The sequence below is a fragment of the Phasianus colchicus genome, chromosome 11 (genome assembly GCF_987193195.1).
Source record: "Phasianus colchicus chromosome 11, bPhaCol1.hap1.1, whole genome shotgun sequence".
NCBI classification, from domain to species: domain Eukaryota; kingdom Metazoa; phylum Chordata; class Aves; order Galliformes; family Phasianidae; genus Phasianus; species Phasianus colchicus.
In genome coordinates this window covers 20,802,855-20,827,391 of record NC_143446.1, presented here as the reverse complement: position 1 = coordinate 20,827,391, position 24,537 = coordinate 20,802,855, and positions in this window count along the sequence as shown.

The window sequence follows — 24,537 nt, the reverse complement described above, 5'->3', positions numbered from 1 at the left end:
TGGTCGGGAGGAAAGGGAGCACTGGCAGGAGCGACTGCTGCGGCTGGCCGGGGGGGTCTGCGTCCCCCGTGCCCTTGTGGGCTATCTGTCCAGCTGCAGGAGGACCAGAGAAGGGCAGATAAAAAGGTGCAGCTGAGCAAGCAGTGGACCTGCACGACTCTCTGGCCGTCCTGCCGATGGCAGCTGTGACACATCGATTCTTTCCATGCAGCTGAATTCATGTTTTCCATCTGTAAACTTAAGTGGAGAACTGCAGGTTTTGTTAATCTTTGTGGAAATGATGTAACGGTCCCCAAGAATCTCAGAACTGCAACTTTGTCTCTGCCTGCGTAGACCTGCTAGGGCCTAAAACTACCCGTTTTATGGCATTAAAAAGAATAAAAAGCCAAAAATGAAACCTGGAGTTGAAGAAAGACCTTGGAAAAAAACACATTAAAATGTGAACAAGACAGAGGCTGAGCAAACGTTAATATAGCCCTGTGCTTTCTGCCAAAGTGCTTTATTTCGTTATCGTTAAATTTGCCGGGCAGTTACATTTCGGTATGTGAATATTTAGAAACAGTGCAATGGATGCTGGCAAAAACGAGTCTGTTTTCTTTTTTAACAGATATTCATAAGCACTTAGCACAGCTTTCCGGGGTCTGGAGTAGTTTCCCTTTGTTTTCTTCGTCTTTTCCCCCCGCTTCTAACTTCGCGCTCTTCCCCCGTCATCACAACGCAGAACGGATCGCCACGGCCTGCGCCGCGGGTCCCCGGCAATGCCGCCGGAGTTCTTCCCGCGGTCTCTGCTGCCACCTCGTGGCCAATGCGCGGAACTGCCGCTGCCCGCTGCTCAGGCCGGCAAGCTGTACAACGCATGCGCGTAGAAACGCGGAAGTGGCGTTTTAACCGCTCTGCGCCGCTAATCCGCCGCTCTCTATGGTGATCAGTCCTCCAGATAATAGCGAACACGCGCGCGTCAACTGAAAGATAGCAATTGTTTCGACAGACCACTGCGGGGACGGGCAAGCAGCCGATTCTCGGAGCGCCGGCTCAACGATAATTTCCCCTTCTAATCCAGGATGCCCCTCGTCTATTTCCGCCGATTTGTGCCCGAGCCCACCCGGGAACGGAGCGGGTCGGCTCACGGCTGCCCCTCAGCGCCTCGTGGCACCCAACGTGCTTGCCGCCGCGGTGGAGGAGCAGACGTTTGGGGCTCCAGCCCCAGCCCTGCGCCGCAGCGTTCCTGGAAAAGCAAGTCTCGCGAGAGCAACGCACACGGGCCAAGCTAGGCACCGCGCACGCGGCGGTCTCCGCACCGCACTACGCAGGCGCGGTTCTCGAAACAACAGCACGGAGTACGGACGCGCGATTCATGAGAAAGCACGACGCATGCGCCAGTGGTTTAAAAAAAAAAAAAAGAAGAAGAAGAAGAAGAAAAAAAAAAGCGCTACGCACGCACTGGATTCTGTTCCGAACGGGGCATGCGCCGGACTCTGCCCGCCACGGCGCATGCGCCTGGCTGTGCCCCGCAATGCGCGTGTGCCACGTGCTCTGCGCGCGCGCCAGCCTCGACGCCGCAATACGCACGCTTTCCTCACGGCCGCAAAACGCACGCGCCGTCGTTTGCAGCGCGTTCAGTACGTTCTCGAAGCAGACCGGGGCATAAAACCGCCCGAGGAAACAGACGAGGAGCATTCTGGATCGGAAGAGAGAAAAGTGTCGCGGAGCCGGCGGTCCAAGTATTGACTGCTCACCTGCATCTCAGGGCTTCGAAGAAATGTGTGCGATTGGAAAGCTTGTGGCGCATGCGCACTACTTCCCGGGGGACCGAGCACCACTTCCGCGTGCCTGCGCGCACGCGCCCTGCTGCCTGCGGCGATGTAGCAACGCTGCCGCAATTCTGCCGATTGACCGCGTGGGGGCACCAGAGACAGCTGAAACAACCTCGATGCAGTTCCCCCGATTGGCCACGAGGGGGCGCGAGAGATCGCGGAAACAACCGCGACGCACTTTTGCCGATCGGCCACGCGGTGGCACCAGAGACCGCGGAAATCACTTCGCCGCTAGGACTGCTGTGGGTCTGCACCAAGCCATCGCCAGCCCGTTCTCTCTTTTGATGGCAGAGGAAAAACACAGAAGGGAGAGGGGGGAAGGGAAGACGACAAAGACAACGAAGGAAATCTTCGACAAACCCACTCACCTGCGCTCAGTGCGTAGGGGTACTTGTCAACAAACAAATAACCAGCAAATTGATGTTGTCAACATTTTTATTACTCTATTTTTTGCAGCCAGCGTCCGAGGTAATGAAAAACCTCGTATGAAGCGGGCAGATGCGTGCAGCCAAGCCATGGCTTGAAATGATTAACCACATTTGGTCTTGACACCACGTTTGTGAGAAACACTCAAAGCCAAAAACTTCAGGTTAGGCCAGGATCTCAGTGATTGCAGCAAAGTTTATTCGTCATTGCAATAACAGGCTCATGTCCCCTATTAGCGAGGGAGGGACTGTGCAACAGTCAGCGAAATTCATTCCGTTCTATACTCCAAACCCAACGCAGGTAACGCTCTCCTGGCATTCATTGGTTGAGCGTCTCAGGCTTACACTCTCCCCGATGCTGTTGCTATGATACATTTCCATATAAGGTCCATTACCAACCCGTTGTTCTTCCGTATGTTTTGTACTTCTCCATGGAGATACGAGGGCCATATTTCCAAGAGTGAGCACATGCGTTCTGTCCTGTGCTGGGCTCTCTTTCTCCACCCCGCATCTTTGCCTTGTTTTGCACCTGGCTCACTTCTACCCCAGTCAGAACGCCCCCAATCTTTAGCTTTCTACTCTGTTCAACAGCTTTCTTAGTGGAAGGAAAACAGCTATTTCACAAGAGGGTTATAAGTTCAGTGAAGGTCAGTACTACGTACCGAAAACACTGAAAGCTTCTACTGCAAAAACACAACCTACCTTTCACAACCAGACCCAGAACCAACCCCCAAGGAGCACCGCCACTCACAGCTCTCCACCCGCACTCTGCACCGCCGATCACCGCCCCCTGAGCTCAGCCAGTAAGCCAGTTCTCAGCCCACCTCGTTGTCCACTCATCTGTCCCTCGCTTCCTCAGCTTCATTTGCAGGATGTCGTGGGAGACTGTATCAAAAGCATTGCTGAAGTCAAGGCAGACGACATCCACTGCAGCAGCAGCACCTGAAATGGTCCATCCCACTCGGGCTGAAGCTTTGATCCCTTACACGTGCGTGTTAGGACCCAGCCTCCAGCACGGAATGAGGGCACTAGAAATTCCAGAGGTGGAGCTCGAGACAGCAGCCCATGTCCCTTGAGGGATAACAGAGAAGCAGACAACCCGAGTATGTAGTTCTTAGGAAACTTATCCTTGGCTTCAAGAGAGGGCATCTCACCTCTCCCTCCCAAGTACAGCAACCCAAACAACACTTCATACGGTGATACTCCCAAGTCTTTTCTGGGAGCGGTTCGTATTCTGAGAAGGGCTACAGGTAAACGCTTTGGCCATGGTCATTTGGTCTCTAAAATCCATTTTGACAAGCGCTTTGTCAGCATCTGACCGATCCATCCTACTTTCCCTGAAGAAGGAGGGTGCCGGTGAGTACGGAACTCCCGCTTGATTTCTAGAGTTCTCATTAGCTCCTGTAGGACTTGTGAAGTAAAGTGGTTTCCCTTATCTGAGACGATATTCTACGTGATCCCATATCTAGGGATCGCGCCCAGGTGTAGAGTCCTTAGTGCAGAAAAGACAGGGACCTGTTGGAGCACCCAGAGGACCAAGGGTAAATCCTGCCTGACCAATCTAGTGGCCGTCTGTGATGGTGTCACTGCATCAATAGCCAAGTGAAGAACCACTGATATCATCCACCTGGACTTCAGCAAGGCCTCTGACACAACATCCTTCTTTCCAAATTGGAAGGATACGGATTCGGTGAGCGGACCGTTCAATGGACAAAGAACCGGCTGCAGCATCGAGTCCAGGAGCCAACGGCTCCGTGTCTGGATGGCGATCGGTGATGAATGGCATCTCAAAGGGGTCCGTGCTGGGGCTGAGACTCTTCTGTATCTTCATCAGTGGCATCACCAGCGGGATCGAGCGCACCCTCAGAAAATTTGCTGACGACACCAAGCTGTGGGGAGCAGTGACACGCCAGAGGGACGGGACGCCAACCACAGGGACCTCAACAGGCTCGAGCAGCGGGCACAGACAAACCTCATCAGCTTCAACAAATCCAGGTGCAGTGTCTTGCACCTGGGACAAGAGAACCCCCCACTACCGATACATGCTGGGGGATGAAAGGGCTGAGCCTAGGCCTGTCCCAAAAGACCTGGTGGACGGCAAGCTGTACACGAGCCAGCAAAGTGCCCTCCCAGCCCAGAAAACCAGCCACATCCTGGGCTGCACCAAAAGATGTGCGGTCAGCAGGTGAAAAGAAGTGATCCTGCCCCTCTGCTCTGTGCTGAAGAGGCCTCACCTGGAGTACTGTGTCCATATGAAGAGCCCTCAGTGCAGAAGAGACATGGACCCGTTGGAGCACATGCAGAGGACGGCCACAAGAAAAAAAAAAAAAAAGAACCGAAGGATCAAACGCCTCACCTGTGAGGACAGGCTGAGAGAGCTGGGGCTGTTCAGCCCGGAGAAGTGAAGGCTCCGAGGTGACCTGGTAACAGCCTTTCGATACCCAAAGGGGAGCTAAAGGAAAGAAGAAGGGAAAATTTAGGTTAGATATCAGGAAAATATCTTTCACAGCAAGGGACAAGGGGAAACATTTTAAGCTGGGGGAGGGAAGATTTAGGTTGGACGCCAGGGGGAAGTTCTTTACAGAGAGAGCGGTGAGGTGCTGGAACAGCTGCCCAGAGAGGCTGTGGATGCCCCGTCCATCCCTGGAGGTGTTCAAGGCCAGGTTGGATGGGGCCCTGGGCAGCCTGGTCTAGTATGAAATGGGGAGGTTGATGGCCCTGCACGTAGCAGGGGGGTTGGAGATTCACGATCCTCGAGGTCCCTTCCAACCCGGGACATTCCGTGACTCTGCGCAGTGGACCAGGTTGCCCAGAGATGTGGTGGATGCCCTGTCCCTTCCAAGGTGACACGCAGGGCAACCTGATCTAGCTGTGAATGTCCCTGTTCATTGTGGGCGAGTTGGACTAGACCATCATAAATGGTCGCTTCCGACTCTAAGGAGTCTCTGGTATGATACCTGAAGCCATGTCCACAAAGAACATCGATGGCCTGGTGAGCAATCAGGGTAGGTGGGGAAGCCTGTGTGCTCAACAGCTCTGGGGAAACTCACCAAGTAGTCCAGTCAGGAAGATTCACATCAGCCATAGAGCATCTCTGTGCCAGTGCCAGTATTCAGCACACCAGAGGTACTGCTTCATCACACTGGTGGGTCCCATAGCTGCAGAGCTAGCTACTGAATGGCAGTCAGGGGATGGAAGGAAGAGGGGTGGGGAGATTGGCTATCATACAGACTAGGAAACTAACAGCATCCCCTGACAATTGGGATGGAGATACCTGGGGCGATCCAGATGAAGTGGTCCAGTAGAAGACAATCCTTTGTTTCCTATGAATACGAAGCCAGGTCTGCCATAAAAACAGAAAGAACCCTAGGACCCTGGGGTGGACAGCCACAGCGTGCTCTGAGAACTGTGCCCTGACATCTGTTACTACTGACAAATTTGTAAGGGAGGTCTAGGAGAGAACCAGACAAGACAGGAACAGAATACTCGTGTTCAGTATGCTCAAGTAGTGGAAACAGTATTACACTACGTGCGGATGAAGAAAACGGCCACTGGGGCCGGGGGTTTTCTTAAGCTCAGGTCCCAGCCCGATACATGCACCTCACCCTACTACTAGCCACGAAGCTTATTGGGACGGAAGCTTATTGGGCCCAGGGAGCAAGGCGAGCCCCTTGTGACCCCCATTCCATCTTTAAGTGAGCGTCCTACAGCCATCGCAAAACCCACCTGCATACAAGCAATGCACGAACAAGGGATTCGCGGCATTTCATTATCCGCTGCACAGATTTCACAGTGCTTAAACCACTAAGCAGAGGAGCCCCGAGAACCCTTAAACCCCATTGTGCTGCAAAACAGAACGGGATCCAAAGAGACACGGAACATAGTTTAAATACGTGCCCTTAAACAATACTCAGCATGGGCGGAAGTAATACGTGGCACAGGAGACACAGAGGGGACGTGGGCAGAGGACACAGGGAGGACACAGACACAGGCGGGACACGAGGTCGCAGAGGGAACATGGAGGGGGATGCAGAGGGTACGCGTCATGAAATGGATTGGGACAACGTGGGAGCAGACAAACCGAGTTTGGAGTCTCAGGTTGGAGATTAGGCAATGAGAATCATGAAAGAGGGAACAGAGACTTCACAAGAAGGTACTGAACTTAAGAAGAGTTACAGAGGAAACCTGGAGAACACAGGATCCCTTTACGGAAAAGCGCATTAGCTCCAGGCATTTCCAGAGTTGCAATGCTCAGTCAGCCAACCAGCATTACCTTGGGACTGACTGAAGCATTCCAGGAATGAGACAAGAGCAAAAGAAAGGAATGTATGTCAGCCCCTCCATTACCAGTTCGGAGAAAGGGAGATAACCCCTTCACTCCCTTAAGAAAAGAACTGAAAAGAAAAATAAGAACAAGCATAGCAGACATAGCTGCTCCAGTCCAGCTTTGGATCCCCTCAGATCAGAGGGCAAAGATCAAAGCCCTACAGCATGGAACAAAAATCAGTTGCCTCTTTCCAGGAAAGAGCACTCACCCAACAGTCCACAGCAGGCAGTCTCCAGCAAAAGACACTGCCTTGGGGGCTGCCAGCCCTTAAATGAGGTGAGGGAGGGGTGGAGCCAGGCTCAGCCCCACCTGGTCCCACAGCTGCATTGCTTCCACCTGTGCTTGCAGGGCTGCACCACCCCTCACCAGATGCTCCATCACTGCTTCAGGCTGTGATCTCAAAGTTCCCATAACGTCATGAATAAAAAAAAAAAAAAAAAAAAAAAAAAGTGAATTAGGTCTGCCTGTCTGGCAAGGGGAAGTTTATCACTGAATGAGCAAGGATGGCCCACATATTTTGATTCCAGTCAGATGTCCTCAAAGGCAACTGATAAAATTTCTCATAGGTAGGAGAGCACAGATTTTCATACTGATGCAGCAAGATGCTGAGAAGCCGCATGTGCAGCGAAAAGGCTGCGATTACGGTGTGAGTGGAGCGAGTGCTGTTTGCCAAACTGTCAGGGTCAGCTTATGGCTCCCCAGTGAGAAATGTGCATTACCTACTCACGCAGCGATTAAAGACCATCGTGAAAATATTTTACGATTTGGTGTCCTCAGTGGGTGAAGCTGGTACCTGCCTGTAAGGCACCGTGTAGCCCTTGGGCTCCAACATCAATCCCAAACCCCAAAGAAGTAGGGAGGCTGCAGCGTGCGTACTTCGTGCAGCTCCTGCGCTCCTCAAGTCACAGATCACTGACGTACCGCAGGACCCATTTCTGCTGCGGCACGACGTGGGATTGCTGAAGTCACTGCAGATCCGGAGAACAGACAAAGCATCTCCAGAACGCACTCCCCGTACAACTTGCCCACATGCAGGGGGCACAAGCCCCATTTTGGGGGCAATGATCCCCACTTGTGGGGTGCTACCCTCACCCCACTGTCACAGCCATGCCCCAAGGACACCGTCACCCCACTGCGCATGGCCAGCAACGTCTCCCCGGACTCCACTCCCACAGGCATCCCCGTCCCTGTCCTCAAGCCGACAACATCGGCATGGAGCAAAGCGGGGCAGGGCGCGTGGGGGGACTTGAGGGGACATGAGAGGGCACATGGGGACACAGGGACATGGGGGGACACGGAGGGACATGGGGTTGACGCGTGGGGTCAGAACTACAGAGGCAAGAGGAGGTGACACAAGGAGGTGGCAGGCTGTGCCAGGAGTTTGAGCAGCAGTGCGGGGCAGATGAGCAGTGCCAGCCCAACGTGGGGGTGATGGTGACATCCAGGATGAGGAGCTGCTACTGTTTTTCAAGCAGGTAGGAGTTTGTTATCCATACATAATACTGCACTTGTTGTTTTCTTTTTTAAATCAGTGACAGTATGCGATCTGATCCAATGTCTTTGAAAAGTGTGGTTTCAGGATTGTCAGCTGAAACAGCAGCAGAACACAGGCCGTTGCCTGTGGGGGAAGGGACGGGGAAGGAAGTGAGGAAAGAAAGGAGGAAGCCTGAAAAAGGAATGGGGATGGCACGGGGCGAAGGAAGGGGGCGAGACATAGGGGAATGAAGGGAAAAGGACAGAATAGCGGTGGAGCAGCCTAAAAAGCAGCAACAAGCTCTGGGAGGACTGTAGAGTGTCAGATTCTGTAGCGGGTGTGTATCTGTGTGTGTATGTTGTCATTACCTGCCTGGTTTGGGGTCGGGGCTGTTGTCGCTTCTGAGCTCCTGCAGTGGGAAGAGCTTGAGCAATCGGTGCCCATGCAGAACTGCAGCATGGGGGAGCGCTTGGTAAGGACAGCCCTGCAGCCCTCAGCTGGACGAACTTCTTCCGTGTGTCCAGACTGTGAGCTGTGCAGCCGTGCCTGGCTGCACCGCTCCAGCTCAGAGTCCACTGCCTGAAGCTGCATCTTTGCTGCCTTCCCTCCTGCCCAGAGCCTCGAAGCTGCTCCCACAGTCCTCTGCCCACCCCCAACATGCCAGAGAAGACATCTGGCAGCGGGCTGGAGGAATCCCAGCACCCTGTTTTCCTTCTGCCCGCAGCTCTCTCCTCCTCTGCCACACAGGGCACCAGCCTGCAAAATGGGAATGGTCGGGAGGAAAGGGAGCACTGGCAGGAGCGACTGCTGCGGCTGGCCGGGGGGGTCTGCGTCCCCCGTGCCCTTGTGGGCTATCTGTCCAGCTGCAGGAGGACCAGAGAAGGGCAGATAAAAAGGTGCAGCTGAGCAAGCAGTGGACCTGCACGACTCTCTGGCCGTCCTGCCGATGGCAGCTGTGACACATCGATTCTTTCCATGCAGCTGAATTCATGTTTTCCATCTGTAAACTTAAGTGGAGAACTGCAGGTTTTGTTAATCTTTGTGGAAATGATGTAACGGTCCCCAAGAATCTCAGAACTGCAACTTTGTCTCTGCCTGCGTAGACCTGCTAGGGCCTAAAACTACCCGTTTTATGGCATTAAAAAGAATAAAAAGCCAAAAATGAAACCTGGAGTTGAAGAAAGACCTTGGAAAAAAACACATTAAAATGTGAACAAGACAGAGGCTGAGCAAACGTTAATATAGCCCTGTGCTTTCTGCCAAAGTGCTTTATTTCGTTATCGTTAAATTTGCCGGGCAGTTACATTTCGGTATGTGAATATTTAGAAACAGTGCAATGGATGCTGGCAAAAACGAGTCTGTTTTCTTTTTTAACAGATATTCATAAGCACTTAGCACAGCTTTCCGGGGTCTGGAGTAGTTTCCCTTTGTTTTCTTCGTCTTTTCCCCCCCCTTCTAACTTCGCGCTCTTCCCCCGTCATCACAACGCAGAACGGATCGCCACGGCCTGCGCCGCGGGTCCCCGGCAATGCCGCCGGAGTTCTTCCCGCGGTCTCTGCTGCCACCTCGTGGCCAATGCGCGGAACTGCCGCTGCCCGCTGCTCAGGCCGGCAAGCTGTACAACGCATGCGCGTAGAAACGCGGAAGTGGCGTTTTAACCGCTCTGCGCCGCTAATCCGCCGCTCTCTATGGTGATCAGTCCTCCAGATAATAGCGAACACGCGCGCGTCAACTGAAAGATAGCAATTGTTTCGACAGACCACTGCGGGGACGGGCAAGCAGCCGATTCTCGGAGCGCCGGCTCAACGATAATTTCCCCTTCTAATCCAGGATGCCCCTCGTCTATTTCCGCCGATTTATGCCCGAGCCCACCCGGGAACGGACCGGGTCGGCTCACGGCTGCCCCTCAGCGCCTCGTGGCACCCAACGTGCTTGCCGCCGCGGTGGAGGAGCAGACGTTTGGGGCTCCAGCCCCAGCCCTGCGCCGCAGCGTTCCTGGAAAAGCAAGTCTCGCGAGAGCAACGCACACGGGCCAAGCTAGGCACCGCGCACGCGGCGGTCTCCGCACCGCACTACGCAGGCGCGGTTCTCGAGACAACAGCACGGAGTACGGACGCGCGATTCATGAGAAAGCACGACGCATGCGCCAGTGGTTTAAAAAAAAAAAAAAAGAAGAAGAAGAAGAAGAAAAAAAAAAGCGCTACGCACGCACTGGATTCTGTTCCGAACGGGGCATGCGCCGGACTCTGCCCGCCACGGCGCATGCGCCTGGCTGTGCCCCGCAATGCGCGTGTGCCACGTGCTCTGCGCGCGCGCCAGCCTCGACGCCGCAATACGCACGCTTTCCTCACGGCCGCAAAACGCACGCGCCGTCGTTTGCAGCGCGTTCAGTACGTTCTCGAAGCAGACCGGGGCATAAAACCGCCCGAGGAAACAGACGAGGAGCATTCTGGATCGGAAGAGAGAAAAGTGTCGCGGAGCCGGCGGTCCAAGTATTGACTGCTCACCTGCATCTCAGGGCTTCGAAGAAATGTGTGCGATTGGAAAGCTTGTGGCGCATGCGCACTACTTCCCGGGGGACCGAGCACCACTTCCGCGTGCCTGCGCGCACGCGCCCTGCTGCCTGCGGCGATGTAGCAACGCTGCCGCAATTCTGCCGATTGACCGCGTGGGGGCACCAGAGACAGCTGAAACAACCTCGATGCAGTTCCCCCGATTGGCCACGAGGGGGCGCGAGAGATCGCGGAAACAACCGCGACGCACTTTTGCCGATCGGCCACGCGGTGGCACCAGAGACCGCGGAAATCACTTCGCCGCTAGGACTGCTGTGGGTCTGCACCAAGCCATCGCCAGCCCGTTCTCTCTTTTGATGGCAGAGGAAAAACACAGAAGGGAGAGGGGGGAAGGGAAGACGACAAAGACAACGAAGGAAATCTTCGACAAACCCACTCACCTGCGCTCAGTGCGTAGGGGTACTTGTCAACAAACAAATAACCAGCAAATTGATGTTGTCAACATTTTTATTACTCTATTTTTTGCAGCCAGCGTCCGAGGTAATGAAAAACCTCGTATGAAGCGGGCAGATGCGTGCAGCCAAGCCATGGCTTGAAATGATTAACCACATTTGGTTTTGACACCACGTTTGTGAGAAACACTCAAAGCCAAAAACTTCAGGTTAGGCCAGGATCTCAGTGATAGCAGCAAAGTTTATTCGTCATTGCAATAATAGGCTCATGTCCCCTATTAGCGAGGGAGGGACTGTGCAACAGTCAGCGAAATTCATTCCGTTCTATACTCCAAACCCAACGCAGGTAACGCTCTCCTGGCATTCATTGGTTGAGCGTCTCAGGCTTACACTCTCCCCGATGCTGTTGCTATGATACATTTCCATATAAGGTCCATTACCAACCCGTTGTTCTTCCGTATGTTTTGTACTTCTCCATGGAGATACGAGGGCCATATTTCCAAGAGTGAGCACATGCGTTCTGTCCTGTGCTGGGCTCTCTTTCTCCACCCCGCATCTTTGCCTTGTTTTGCACCTGGCTCACTTCTACCCCAGTCAGAACGCCCCCAATCTTTAGCTTTCTACTCTGTTCAACAGCTTTCTTAGTGGAAGGAAAACAGCTATTTCACAAGAGGGTTATAAGTTCAGTGAAGGTCAATACTACGTACCGAAAACACTGAAAGCTTCTACTGCAAAAACACAACCTACCTTTCACAACCAGACCCAGAACCAACCCCCAAGGAGCACCGCCACTCACAGCTCTCCACCCGCACTCTGCACCGCCGATCACCGCCCCCTGAGCTCAGCCAGTAAGCCAGTTCTCAGCCCACCTCGTTGTCCACTCATCTGTCCCTCGCTTCCTCAGCTTCATTTGCAGGATGTCGTGGGAGACTGTATCAAAAGCATTGCTGAAGTCAAGGCAGACAACATCCACTGCAGCAGCAGCACCTGAAATGGTCCATCCCACTCGGGCTGAAGCTTTGATCCCTTACACGTGCGTGTTAGGACCCAGCCTCCAGCACGGAATGAGGGCACTAGAAATTCCAGAGGTGGAGCTCGAGACAGCAGCCCATGTCCCTTGAGGGATAACAGAGAAGCAGACAACCCGAGTATGTAGTTCTTAGGAAACTTATCCTTGGCTTCAAGAGAGGGCATCTCACCTCTCCCTCCCAAGTACAGCAACCCAAACAACACTTCATACGGTGATACTCCCAAGTCTTTTCTGGGAGCGGTTCGTATTCTGAGAAGGGCTACAGGTAAACGCTTTGGCCATGGTCATTTGGTCTCTAAAATCCATTTTGACAAGCGCTTTGTCAGCATCTGACCGATCCATCCTACTTTCCCTGAAGAAGGAGGGTGCCGGTGAGTACGGAACTCCCGCTTGATTTCTAGAGTTCTCATTAGCTCCTGTAGGACTTGTGAAGTAAAGTGGTTTCCCTTATCTGAGACGATATTCTACGTGATCCCATATCTAGGGATCGCGCCCAGGTGTAGAGTCCTTAGTGCAGAAAAGACAGGGACCTGTTGGAGCACCCAGAGGACCAAGGGTAAATCCTGCCTGACCAATCTAGTGGCCGTCTGTGATGGTGTCACTGCATCAATAGCCAAGTGAAGAACCACTGATATCATCCACCTGGACTTCAGCAAGGCCTCTGACACAACATCCTTCTTTCCAAATTGGAAGGATACGGATTCGGTGAGCGGACCGTTCAATGGACAAAGAACCGGCTGCAGCATCGAGTCCAGGAGCCAACGGCTCCGTGTCTGGATGGCGATCGGTGATGAATGGCATCTCAAAGGGGTCCGTGCTGGGGCTGAGACTCTTCTGTATCTTCATCAGTGGCATCACCAGCGGGATCGAGCGCACCCTCAGAAAATTTGCTGACGACACCAAGCTGTGGGGAGCAGTGACACGCCAGAGGGACGGGACGCCAACCACAGGGACCTCAACAGGCTCGAGCAGCGGGCACAGACAAACCTCATCAGCTTCAACAAATCCAGGTGCAGTGTCTTGCACCTGGGACAAGAGAACCCCCCACTACCGATACATGCTGGGGGATGAAAGGGCTGAGCCTAGGCCTGTCCCAAAAGACCTGGTGGACGGCAAGCTGTACACGAGCCAGCAAAGTGCCCTCCCAGCCCAGAAAACCAGCCACATCCTGGGCTGCACCAAAAGATGTGCGGTCAGCAGGTGAAAAGAAGTGATCCTGCCCCTCTGCTCTGTGCTGAAGAGGCCTCACCTGGAGTACTGTGTCCATATGAAGAGCCCTCAGTGCAGAAGAGACATGGACCCGTTGGAGCACATGCAGAGGACGGCCACAAGAAAAAAAAAAAAAAGAACCGAAGGATCAAACGCCTCACCTGTGAGGACAGGCTGAGAGAGCTGGGGCTGTTCAGCCCGGAGAAGTGAAGGCTCCGAGGTGACCTGGTAACAGCCTTTCGATACCCAAAGGGGAGCTAAAGGAAAGAAGAAGGGAAAATTTAGGTTAGATATCAGGAAAATATCTTTCACAGCAAGGGACAAGGGGAAACATTTTAAGCTGGGGGAGGGAAGATTTAGGTTGGACGCCAGGGGGAAGTTCTTTACAGAGAGAGCGGTGAGGTGCTGGAACAGCTGCCCAGAGAGGCTGTGGATGCCCCGTCCATCCCTGGAGGTGTTCAAGGCCAGGTTGGATGGGGCCCTGGGCAGCCTGGTCTAGTATGAAATGGGGAGGTTGATGGCCCTGCACGTAGCAGGGGGGTTGGAGATTCACGATCCTCGAGGTCCCTTCCAACCCGGGACATTCCGTGACTCTGCGCAGTGGACCAGGTTGCCCAGAGATGTGGTGGATGCCCTGTCCCTTCCAAGGTGACACGCAGGGCAACCTGATCTAGCTGTGAATGTCCCTGTTCATTGTGGGCGAGTTGGACTAGACCATCATAAATGGTCGCTTCCGACTCTAAGGAGTCTCTGGTATGATACCTGAAGCCATGTCCACAAAGAACATCGATGGCCTGGTGAGCAATCAGGGTAGGTGGGGAAGCCTGTGTGCTCAACAGCTCTGGGGAAACTCACCAAGTAGTCCAGTCAGGAAGATTCACATCAGCCATAGAGCATCTCTGTGCCAGTGCCAGTATTCAGCACACCAGAGGTACTGCTTCATCACACTGGTGGGTCCCATAGCTGCAGAGCTAGCTACTGAATGGCAGTCAGGGGATGGAAGGAAGAGGGGTGGGGAGATTGGCTATCATACAGACTAGGAAACTAACAGCATCCCCTGACAATTGGGATGGAGATACCTGGGGCGATCCAGATGAAGTGGTCCAGTAGAAGACAATCCTTTGTTTCCTATGAATACGAAGCCAGGTCTGCCATAAAAACAGAAAGAACCCTAGGACCCTGGGGTGGACAGCCACAGCGTGCTCTGAGAACTGTGCCCTGACATCTGTTACTACTGACAAATTTGTAAGGGAGGTCTAGGAGAGAACCAGACAAGACAGGAACAGAATACTCGTGTTCAGTATGCTCAAGTAGTGGAAACAGTATTACACTACGTGCGGATGAAGAAAACGGCCACTGGGGCCGGGGGTTTTCTTAAGCTCAGGTCCCAGCCCGATACATGCACCTCACCCTACTACTAGCCACGAAGCTTATTGGGACGGAAGCTTATTGGGCCCAGGGAGCAAGGCGAGCCCCTTGTGACCCCCATTCCATCTTTAAGTGAGCGTCCTACAGCCATCGCAAAACCCACCTGCATACAAGCAATGCACGAACAAGGGATTCGCGGCATTTCATTATCCGCTGCACAGATTTCACAGTGCTTAAACCACTAAGCAGAGGAGCCCCGAGAACCCTTAAACCCCATCGTGCTGCAAAACAGAACGGGATCCAAAGAGACACGGAACATAGTTTAAATACGTGCCCTTAAACAATACTCAGCATGGGCGGAAGTAATACGTGGCACAGGAGACACAGAGGGGACGTGGGCAGAGGACACAGGGAGGACACAGACACAGGCGGGACACGAGGTCGCAGAGGGAACATGGAGGGGGATGCAGAGGGTACGCGTCATGAAATGGATTGGGACAACGTGGGAGCAGACAAACCGAGTTTGGAGTCTCAGGTTGGAGATTAGGCAATGAGAATCATGAAAGAGGGAACAGAGACTTCACAAGAAGGTATTGAACTTAAGAAGAGTTACAGAGGAAACCTGGAGAACACAGGATCCCTTTACGGAAAAGCGCATTAGCTCCAGGCATTTCCAGAGTTGCAATGCTCAGTCAGCCAACCAGCATTACCTTGGGACTGACTGAAGCATTCCAGGAATGAGACAAGAGCAAAAGAAAGGAATGTATGTCAGCCCCTCCATTACCAGTTCGGAGAAAGGGAGATAACCCCTTCACTCCCTTAAGAAAAGAACTGAAAAGAAAAATAAGAACAAGCATAGCAGACATAGCTGCTCCAGTCCAGCTTTGGATCCCCTCAGATCAGAGGGCAAAGATCAAAGCCCTACAGCATGGAACAAAAATCAGTTGCCTCTTTCCAGGAAAGAGCACTCACCCAACAGTCCACAGCAGGCAGTCTCCAGCAAAAGACACTGCCTTGGGGGCTGCCAGCCCTTAAATGAGGTGAGGGAGGGGTGGAGCCAGGCTCAGCCCCACCTGGTCCCACAGCTGCATTGCTTCCACCTGTGCTTGCAGGGCTGCACCACCCCTCACCAGATGCTCCATCACTGCTTCAGGCTGTGATCTCAAAGTTCCCATAACGTCATGAATAAAAAAAAAAAAAAAAAAAAAAAAAGTGAATTAGGTCTGCCTGTCTGGCAAGGGGAAGTTTATCACTGAATGAACAAGGATGGCCCACATATTTTGATTCCAGTCAGATGTCCTCAAAGGCAACTGATAAAATTTCTCATAGGTAGGAGAGCACAGATTTTCATACTGATGCAGCAAGATGCTGAGAAGCCGCATGTGCAGCGAAAAGGCTGCGATTACGGTGTGAGTGGAGCGAGTGCTGTTTGCCAAACTGTCAGGGTCAGCTTATGGCTCCCCAGTGAGAAATGTGCATTACCTACTCACGCAGCGATTAAAGACCATCGTGAAAATATTTTACGATTTGGTGTCCTCAGTGGGTGAAGCTGGCACCTGCCTGTAAGGCACCGTGTAGCCCTTGGGCTCCAACATCAATCCCAAACCCCAAAGAAGTAGGGAGGCTGCAGCGTGCGTACTTCGTGCAGCTCCTGCGCTCCTCAAGTCACAGATCACTGACGTACCGCAGGACCCATTTCTGCTGCGGCACGACGTGGGATTGCTGAAGTCACTGCAGATCCGGAGAACAGACAAAGCATCTCCAGAACGCACTCCCCGTACAACTTGCCCACATGCAGGGGGCACAAGCCCCATTTTGGGGGCAATGATCCCCACTTGTGGGGTGCTACCCTCACCCCACTGTCACAGCCATGCCCCAAGGACACCGTCACCCCACTGCGCATGGCCAGCAACGTCTCCCCGGACTCCACTCCCACAGGAATCGCCGTCCCTGTCCTCAAGCCGACAACATCGGCATGGAGCAAAGCGGGGCAGGGCGCGTGGGGGGACTTGAGGGGACATGAGAGGGCACATGGGGACACAGGGACATGGGGGGACACGGAGGGACATGGGGTTGACGCGTGGGGTCAGAACTACAGAGGCAAGAGGAGGTGACACAAGGAGGTGGCAGGCTGTGCCAGGAGTTTGAGCAGCAGTGCGGGGCAGATGAGCAGTGCCAGCCCAACGTGGGGGTGATGGTGACATCCAGGATGAGGAGCTGCTACTGTTTTTCAAGCAGGTAGGAGTTTGTTATCCATACATAATACTGCACTTGTTGTTTTCTTTTTTAAATCAGTGACAGTATGCGATCTGATCCAATGTCTTTGAAAAGTGTGGTTTCAGGATTGTCAGCTGAAACAGCAGCAGAACACAGGCCGTTGCCTGTGGGGGAAGGGACGGGGAAGGAAGTGAGGAAAGAAAGGAGGAAGCCTGAAAAAGGAATGGGGATGGCACGGGGCGAAGGAAGGGGGCGAGACATAGGGGAATGAAGGGAAAAGGACAGAATAGCGGTGGAGCAGCCTAAAAAGCAGCAACAAGCTCTGGGAGGACTGTAGAGTGTCAGATTCTGTAGCGGGTGTGTATCTGTGTGTGTATGTTGTCATTACCTGCCTGGTTTGGGGTCGGGGCTGTTGTCGCTTCTGAGCTCCTGCAGTGGGAAGAGCTTGAGCAATCGGTGCCCATGCAGAACTGCAGCATGGGGGAGCGCTTGGTAAGGACAGCCCTGCAGCCCTCAGCTGGACGAACTTCTTCCGTGTGTCCAGACTGTGAGCTGTGCAGCCATGCCTGGCTGCACCGCTCCAGCTCAGAGTCCGCTGCCTGAAGCTGCATCTTTGCTGCCTTCCCTCCTGCCCAGAGCCTCGAAGCTGCTCCCACAGTCCTCTGCCCACCCCCAACATGCCAGAGAAGACATCTGGCAGCGGGCTGGAGGAATCCCAGCACCCTGTTTTCCTTCTGCCCGCAGCTCTCTCCTCCTCTGCCACACAGGGCACCAGCCTGCAAAATGGGAATGGTCGGGAGGAAAGGGAGCACTGGCAGGAGCGACTGCTGCGGCTGGCCGGGGGGGTCTGCGTCCCCCGTGCCCTTGTGGGCTATCTGTCCAGCTGCAGGAGGACCAGAGAAGGGCAGATAAAAAGGTGCAGCTGAGCAAGCAGTGGACCTGCACGACTCTCTGGCCGTCCTGCCGATGGCAGCTGTGACACATCGATTCTTTCCATGCAGCTGAATTCATGTTTTCCATCTGTAAACTTAAGTGGAGAACTGCAGGTTTTGTTAATCTTTGTGGAAATGATGTAACGGTCCCCAAGAATCTCAGAACTGCAACTTTGTCTCTGCCTGCGTAGACCTGCTAGGGCCTAAAACTACCCGTTTTATGGCATTAAAAAGAATAAAAAGCCAAAAATGAAACCTGGAGTTGAAGAAAGACCTTGGAAAAAAACACATTAAAATGTGAACAAGACAGAGGCTGAGCAAACGTTAATATAGCCCTGTGCTTTCTGCCAAAGTGCTTTATTTCGTTATCGTTAAATTTGCCGGGCAGTTACATTTCGGTATGTGAATATTTAGAAACAGTGCAATGGATGCTGGCAAAAACGAGTCTGTTTTCTTTTTTAACAGATATTCATAAGCACTTAGCACAGCTTTCCGGGGTCTGGAGTAGTTTCCCTTTGTTTTCTTCGTCTTTTCCCCCCGCTTCTAACTTCGCGCTCTTCCCCCCTCATCACAACGCAGAACGGATCGCCACGGCCTGCGCCGCGGGTCCCCGGCAATGCCGCCGGAGTTCTTCCCGCGGTCTCTGCTGCCACCTCGTGGCCAATGCGCGGAACTGCCGCTGCCCGCTGCTCAGGCCGGCAAGCTGTACAACGCATGCGCGTAGAAACGCGGAAGTGGCGTTTTAACCGCTCTGCGCCGCTAATCCGCCGCTCTCTATGGTGATCAGTCCTCCAGATAATAGCGAACACGCGCGCGTCAACTGGAAGATAGCAATTGTTTCGACAGACCACTGCGGGGACGGGCAAGCAGCCGATTCTCGGAGCGCCGGCTCAACGATAATTTCCCCTTCTAATCCAGGATGCCCCTCGTCTATTTCCGCCGATTTATGCCCGAGCCCACCCGGGAACGGACCGGGTCGGCTCACGGCTGCCCCTCAGCGCCTCGTGGCACCCAACGTGCTTGCCGCCGCGGTGGAGGAGCAGACGTTTGGGGCTCCAGCCCCAGCCCTGCGCCGCAGCGTTCCTGGAAAAGCAAGTCTCGCGAGAGCAACGCACACGGGCCAAGCTAGGCACCGCGCACGCGGCGGTCTCCGCACCGCACTACGCAGGCGCGGTTCTCGAGACAACAGCACGGAGTACGGACGCGCGATTCATGAGAAAGCACGACGCATGCGCCAGTGGTTTAAAAAAAAAAAAAAAAGAAGAAGAAGAAGAAGAAAAAAAAAAGCGCTACGCACGCACTGGATTCTGTTCCGAACGGGGCATGCGCCGGACTCTGCCCGCCACGGCGCATGCGCCTGGCTGTGCCCCGCAATGCGCGTGTGCCACGTGCTCTGCGCGCGCGCCAGCCTCGACGCCGCAATACGCACGCTTTCCTCACGGCCGCAAAACGCACGCGCCGTCGTTTGCAGCGCGTTCAGTACGTTCTCGAAGCAGACCGGGGCATAAAACCGCCCGAGGAAACAGACGAGGAGCATTCTGGATCGGAAGAGAGAAAAGTGTCGCGGAGCCGGCGGTCCAAGTATTGACTGCTCACCTGCATCTCAGGGCTTCGAAGAAATGTGTGCGATTGGAAAGCTTGTGGCGCATGCGCACTACTTCCCGGGGGACCGAGCACCACTTCCGCGTGCCTGCGCGCACGCGCCCTGCTGCCTGCGGCGATGTAGCAACGCTGCCGCAATTCTGCCGATTGACCGCGTGGGGGCACCAGAGACAGCTGAAACAACCTCGATGCAGTTCCCCCGATTGGCCACGAGGGGGCGCGAGAGATCGCGGAAACAACCGCGACGCACTTTTGCCGATCGGCCACGCGGTGGCACCAGAGACCGCGGAAATCACTTCGCCGCTAGGACTGCTGTGGGTCTGCACCAAGCCATCGCCAGCCCGTTCTCTCTTTTGATGGCAGAGGAAAAACACAGAAGGGAGAGGGGGGAAGGGAAGACGACAAAGACAACGAAGGAAATCTTCGACAAACCCACTCACCTGCGCTCAGTGCGTAGGGGTACTTGTCAACAAACAAATAACCAGCAAATTGATGTTGTCAACATTTTTATTACTCTATTTTTTGCAGCCAGCGTCCGAGGTAATGAAAAACCTCGTATGAAGCGGGCAGATGCGTGCAGCCAAGCCATGGCTTGAAATGATTAACCACATTTGGTCTTGACACCACGTTTGTGAGAAACACTCAAAGCCAAAAACTTCAGGTTAGGCCAGGATCTCAGTGATTGCAGCAAAGTTTATTCGTCATTGCAATAACAGGCTCATGTCCCCTATTAGCGAGGGAGGGACTGTGCAACAGTCAGCGAAATTCATTCCGTTCTATACTCCAAACCCAACGCAGGTAACGCTCTCCTGGCATTCATTGGTTGAGCGTCTCAGGCTTACACTCTCCCCGATGCTGTTCCTATGATACATTTCCATATAAGGTCCATTACCAACCCGTTGTTCTTCCGTATGTTTTGTACTTCTCCATGGAGATACGAGGGCCATATTTCCAAGAGTGAGCACATGCGTTCTGTCCTGTGCTGGGCTCTCTTTCTCCACCCCGCATCTTTGCCTTGTTTTGCACCTGGCTCACTTCTACCCCAGTCAGAACGCCCCCAATCTTTAGCTTTCTACTCTGTTCAACAGCTTTCTTAGTGGAAGGAAAACAGCTATTTCACAAGAGGGTTATAAGTTCAGTGAAGGTCAATACTACGTACCGAAAACACTAAAAGCTTCTACTGCAAAAACACAACCTACCTTTCACAACCAGACCCAGAACCAACCCCCAAGGAGCACCGCCACTCACAGCTCTCCACCCGCACTCTGCACCGCCGATCACCGCCCCCTGAGCTCAGCCAGTAAGCCAGTTCTCAGCCCACCTCGTTGTCCACTCATCTGTCCCTCGCTTCCTCAGCTTCATTTGCAGGATGTCGTGGGAGACTGTATCAAAAGCATTGCTGAAGTCAAGGCAGACGACATCCACTGCAGCAGCAGCACCTGAAATGGTCCATCCCACTCGGGCTGAAGCTTTGATCCCTTACACGTGCGTGTTAGGACCCAGCCTCCAGCACGGAATGAGGGCACTAGAAATTCCAGAGGTGGAGCTCGAGACAGCAGCCCATGTCCCTTGAGGGATAACAGAGAAGCAGACAACCCGAGTATGTAGTTCTTAGGAAACTTATCCTTGGCTTCAAGAGAGGGCATCTCACCTCTCCCTCCCAAGTACAGCAACCCAAACAACACTTCATACGGTGATACTCCCAAGTCTTTTCTGGGAGCGGTTCGTATTCTGAGAAGGGCTACAGGTAAACGCTTTGGCCATGGTCATTTGGTCTCTAAAATCCATTTTGACAAGCGCTTTGTCAGCATCTGACCGATCCATCCTACTTTCCCTGAAGAAGGAGGGTGCCGGTGAGTACGGAACTCCCGCTTGATTTCTAGAGTTCTCATTAGCTCCTGTAGGACTTGTGAAGTAAAGTGGTTTCCCTTATCTGAGACGATATTCTACGTGATCCCATATCTAGGGATCACGCCCAGGTGTAGAGTCCTTAGTGCAGAAAAGACAGGGACCTGTTGGAGCACCCAGAGGACCAAGGGTAAATCCTGCCTGACCAATCTAGTGGCCGTCTGTGATGGTGTCACTGCATCAATAGCCAAGTGAAGAACCACTGATATCATCCACCTGGACTTCAGCAAGGCCTCTGACACAACATCCTTCTTTCCAAATTGGAAGGATACGGATTCGGTGAGCGGACCGTTCAATGGACAAAGAACCGGCTGCAGCATCGAGTCCAGGAGCCAACGGCTCCATGTCTGGATGGCGATCGGTGATGAATGGCATCTCAAAGGGGTCCGTGCTGGGGCTGAGACTCTTCTGTATCTTCATCAGTGGCATCACCAGCGGGATCGAGCGCACCCTCAGAAAATTTGCTGACGACACCAAGCTGTGGGGAGCAGTGACACGCCAGAGGGACGGGACGCCAACCACAGGGACCTCAACAGGCTCGAGCAGCGGGCACAGACAAACCTCATCAGCTTCAACAAATCCAGGTGCAGTGTCTTGCACCTGGGACAAGAGAACCCCCCACTACCGATACATGCTGGGGGATGAAAGGGCTGAGCCTAGGCCTGTCCCAAAAGACCTGGTGGACGGCAAGCTGTACACGAGCCAGCAAAGTGCCCTCCCAGCCCAGAAAACCAGCCACATCCTGGGCTGCACCAAAAGATGTGCGGTCAGCAGGTGAAAAGAAGTGATCCTGCCCCTCTGCTCTGTGCTGAAGAGGCCTCACCTGGAGTACTGTGTCCATATGAAGAGCCCTCAGTGCAGAAGAGACATGGACCCGTTGGAGCACATGCAGAGGACGGCCACAAGAAAAAAAAAAAAAAGAACCGAAGGATCAAACGCCTCACCTGTGAGGACAGGCTGAGAGAGCTGGGGCTGTTCAGCCCGGAGAAGTGAAGGCTCCGAGGTGACCTGGTAACAGCCTTTCGATACCCAAAGGGGAGCTAAAGGAAAGAAGAAGGGAAAATTTAGGTTAGATATCAGGAAAATATCTTTCACAGCAAGGGACAAGGGGAAACATTTTAAGCTGGGGGAGGGAAGATTTAGGTTGGACGCCAGGGGGAAGTTCTTTACAGAGAGAGCGGTGAGGTGCTGGAACAGCTGCCCAGAGAGGCTGTGGATGCCCCGTCCATCCCTGGAGGTGTTCAAGGCCAGGTTGGATGGGGCCCTGGGCAGCCTGGTCTAGTATGAAATGGGGAGGTTGATGGCCCTGCACGTAGCAGGGGGGTTGGAGATTCACGATCCTCGAGGTCCCTTCCAACCCGGGACATTCCGTGACTCTGCGCAGTGGACCAGGTTGCCCAGAGATGTGGTGGATGCCCTGTCCCTTCCAAGGTGACACGCAGGGCAACCTGATCTAGCTGTGAATGTCCCTGTTCATTGTGGGCGAGTTGGACTAGACCATCATAAATGGTCGCTTCCGACTCTAAGGAGTCTCTGGTATGATACCTGAAGCCATGTCCACAAAGAACATCGATGGCCTGGTGAGCAATCAGGGTAGGTGGGGAAGCCTGTGTGCTCAACAGCTCTGGGGAAACTCACCAAGTAGTCCAGTCAGGAAGATTCACATCAGCCATAGAGCATCTCTGTGCCAGTGCCAGTATTCAGCACACCAGAGGTACTGCTTCATCACACTGGTGGGTCCCATAGCTGCAGAGCTAGCTACTGAATGGCAGTCAGGGGATGGAAGGAAGAGGGGTGGGGAGATTGGCTATCATACAGACTAGGAAACTAACAGCATCCCCTGACAATTGGGATGGAGATACCTGGGGCGATCCAGATGAAGTGGTCCAGTAGAAGACAATCCTTTGTTTCCTATGAATACGAAGCCAGGTCTGCCATAAAAACAGAAAGAACCCTAGGACCCTGGGGTGGACAGCCACAGCGTGCTCTGAGAACTGTGCCCTGACATCTGTTACTACTGACAAATTTGTAAGGGAGGTCTAGGAGAGAACCAGACAAGACAGGAACAGAATACTCGTGTTCAGTATGCTCAAGTAGTGGAAACAGTATTACACTACGTGCGGATGAAGAAAACGGCCACTGGGGCCGGGGGTTTTCTTAAGCTCAGGTCCCAGCCCGATACATGCACCTCACCCTACTACTAGCCACGAAGCTTATTGGGACGGAAGCTTATTGGGCCCAGGGAGCAAGGCGAGCCCCTTGTGACCCCCATTCCATCTTTAAGTGAGCGTCCTACAGCCATCGCAAAACCCACCTGCATACAAGCAATGCACGAACAAGGGATTCGCGGCATTTCATTATCCGCTGCACAGATTTCACAGTGCTTAAACCACTAAGCAGAGGAGCCCCGAGAACCCTTAAACCCCATCGTGCTGCAAAACAGAACGGGATCCAAAGAGACACGGAACATAGTTTAAATACGTGCCCTTAAACAATACTCAGCATGGGCGGAAGTAATACGTGGCACAGGAGACACAGAGGGGACGTGGGCAGAGGACACAGGGAGGACACAGACACAGGCGGGACACGAGGTCGCAGAGGGAACATGGAGGGGGATGCAGAGGGTACGCGTCATGAAATGGATTGGGACAACGTGGGAGCAGACAAACCGAGTTTGGAGTCTCAGGTTGGAGATTAGGCAATGAGAATCATGAAAGAGGGAACAGAGACTTCACAAGAAGGTATTGAACTTAAGAAGAGTTACAGAGGAAACCTGGAGAACACAGGATCCCTTTACGGAAAAGCGCATTAGCTCCAGGCATTTCCAGAGTTGCAATGCTCAGTCAGCCAACCAGCATTACCTTGGGACTGACTGAAGCATTCCAGGAATGAGACAAGAGCAAAAGAAAGGAATGTATGTCAGCCCCTCCATTACCAGTTTGGAGAAAGGGAGATAACCCCTTCACTCCCTTAAGAAAAGAACTGAAAAGAAAAATAAGAACAAGCATAGCAGACATAGCTGCTCCAGTCCAGCTTTGGATCCCCTCAGATCAGAGGGCAAAGATCAAAGCCCTACAGCATAGAACAAAAATCAGTTGCCTCTTTCCAGGAAAGAGCACTCACCCAACAGTCCACAGCAGGCAGTCTCCAGCAAAAGACACTGCCTTGGGGGCTGCCAGCCCTTAAATGAGGTGAGGGAGGGGTGGAGCCAGGCTCAGCCCCACCTGGTCCCACAGCTGCATTGCTTCCACCTGTGCTTGCAGGGC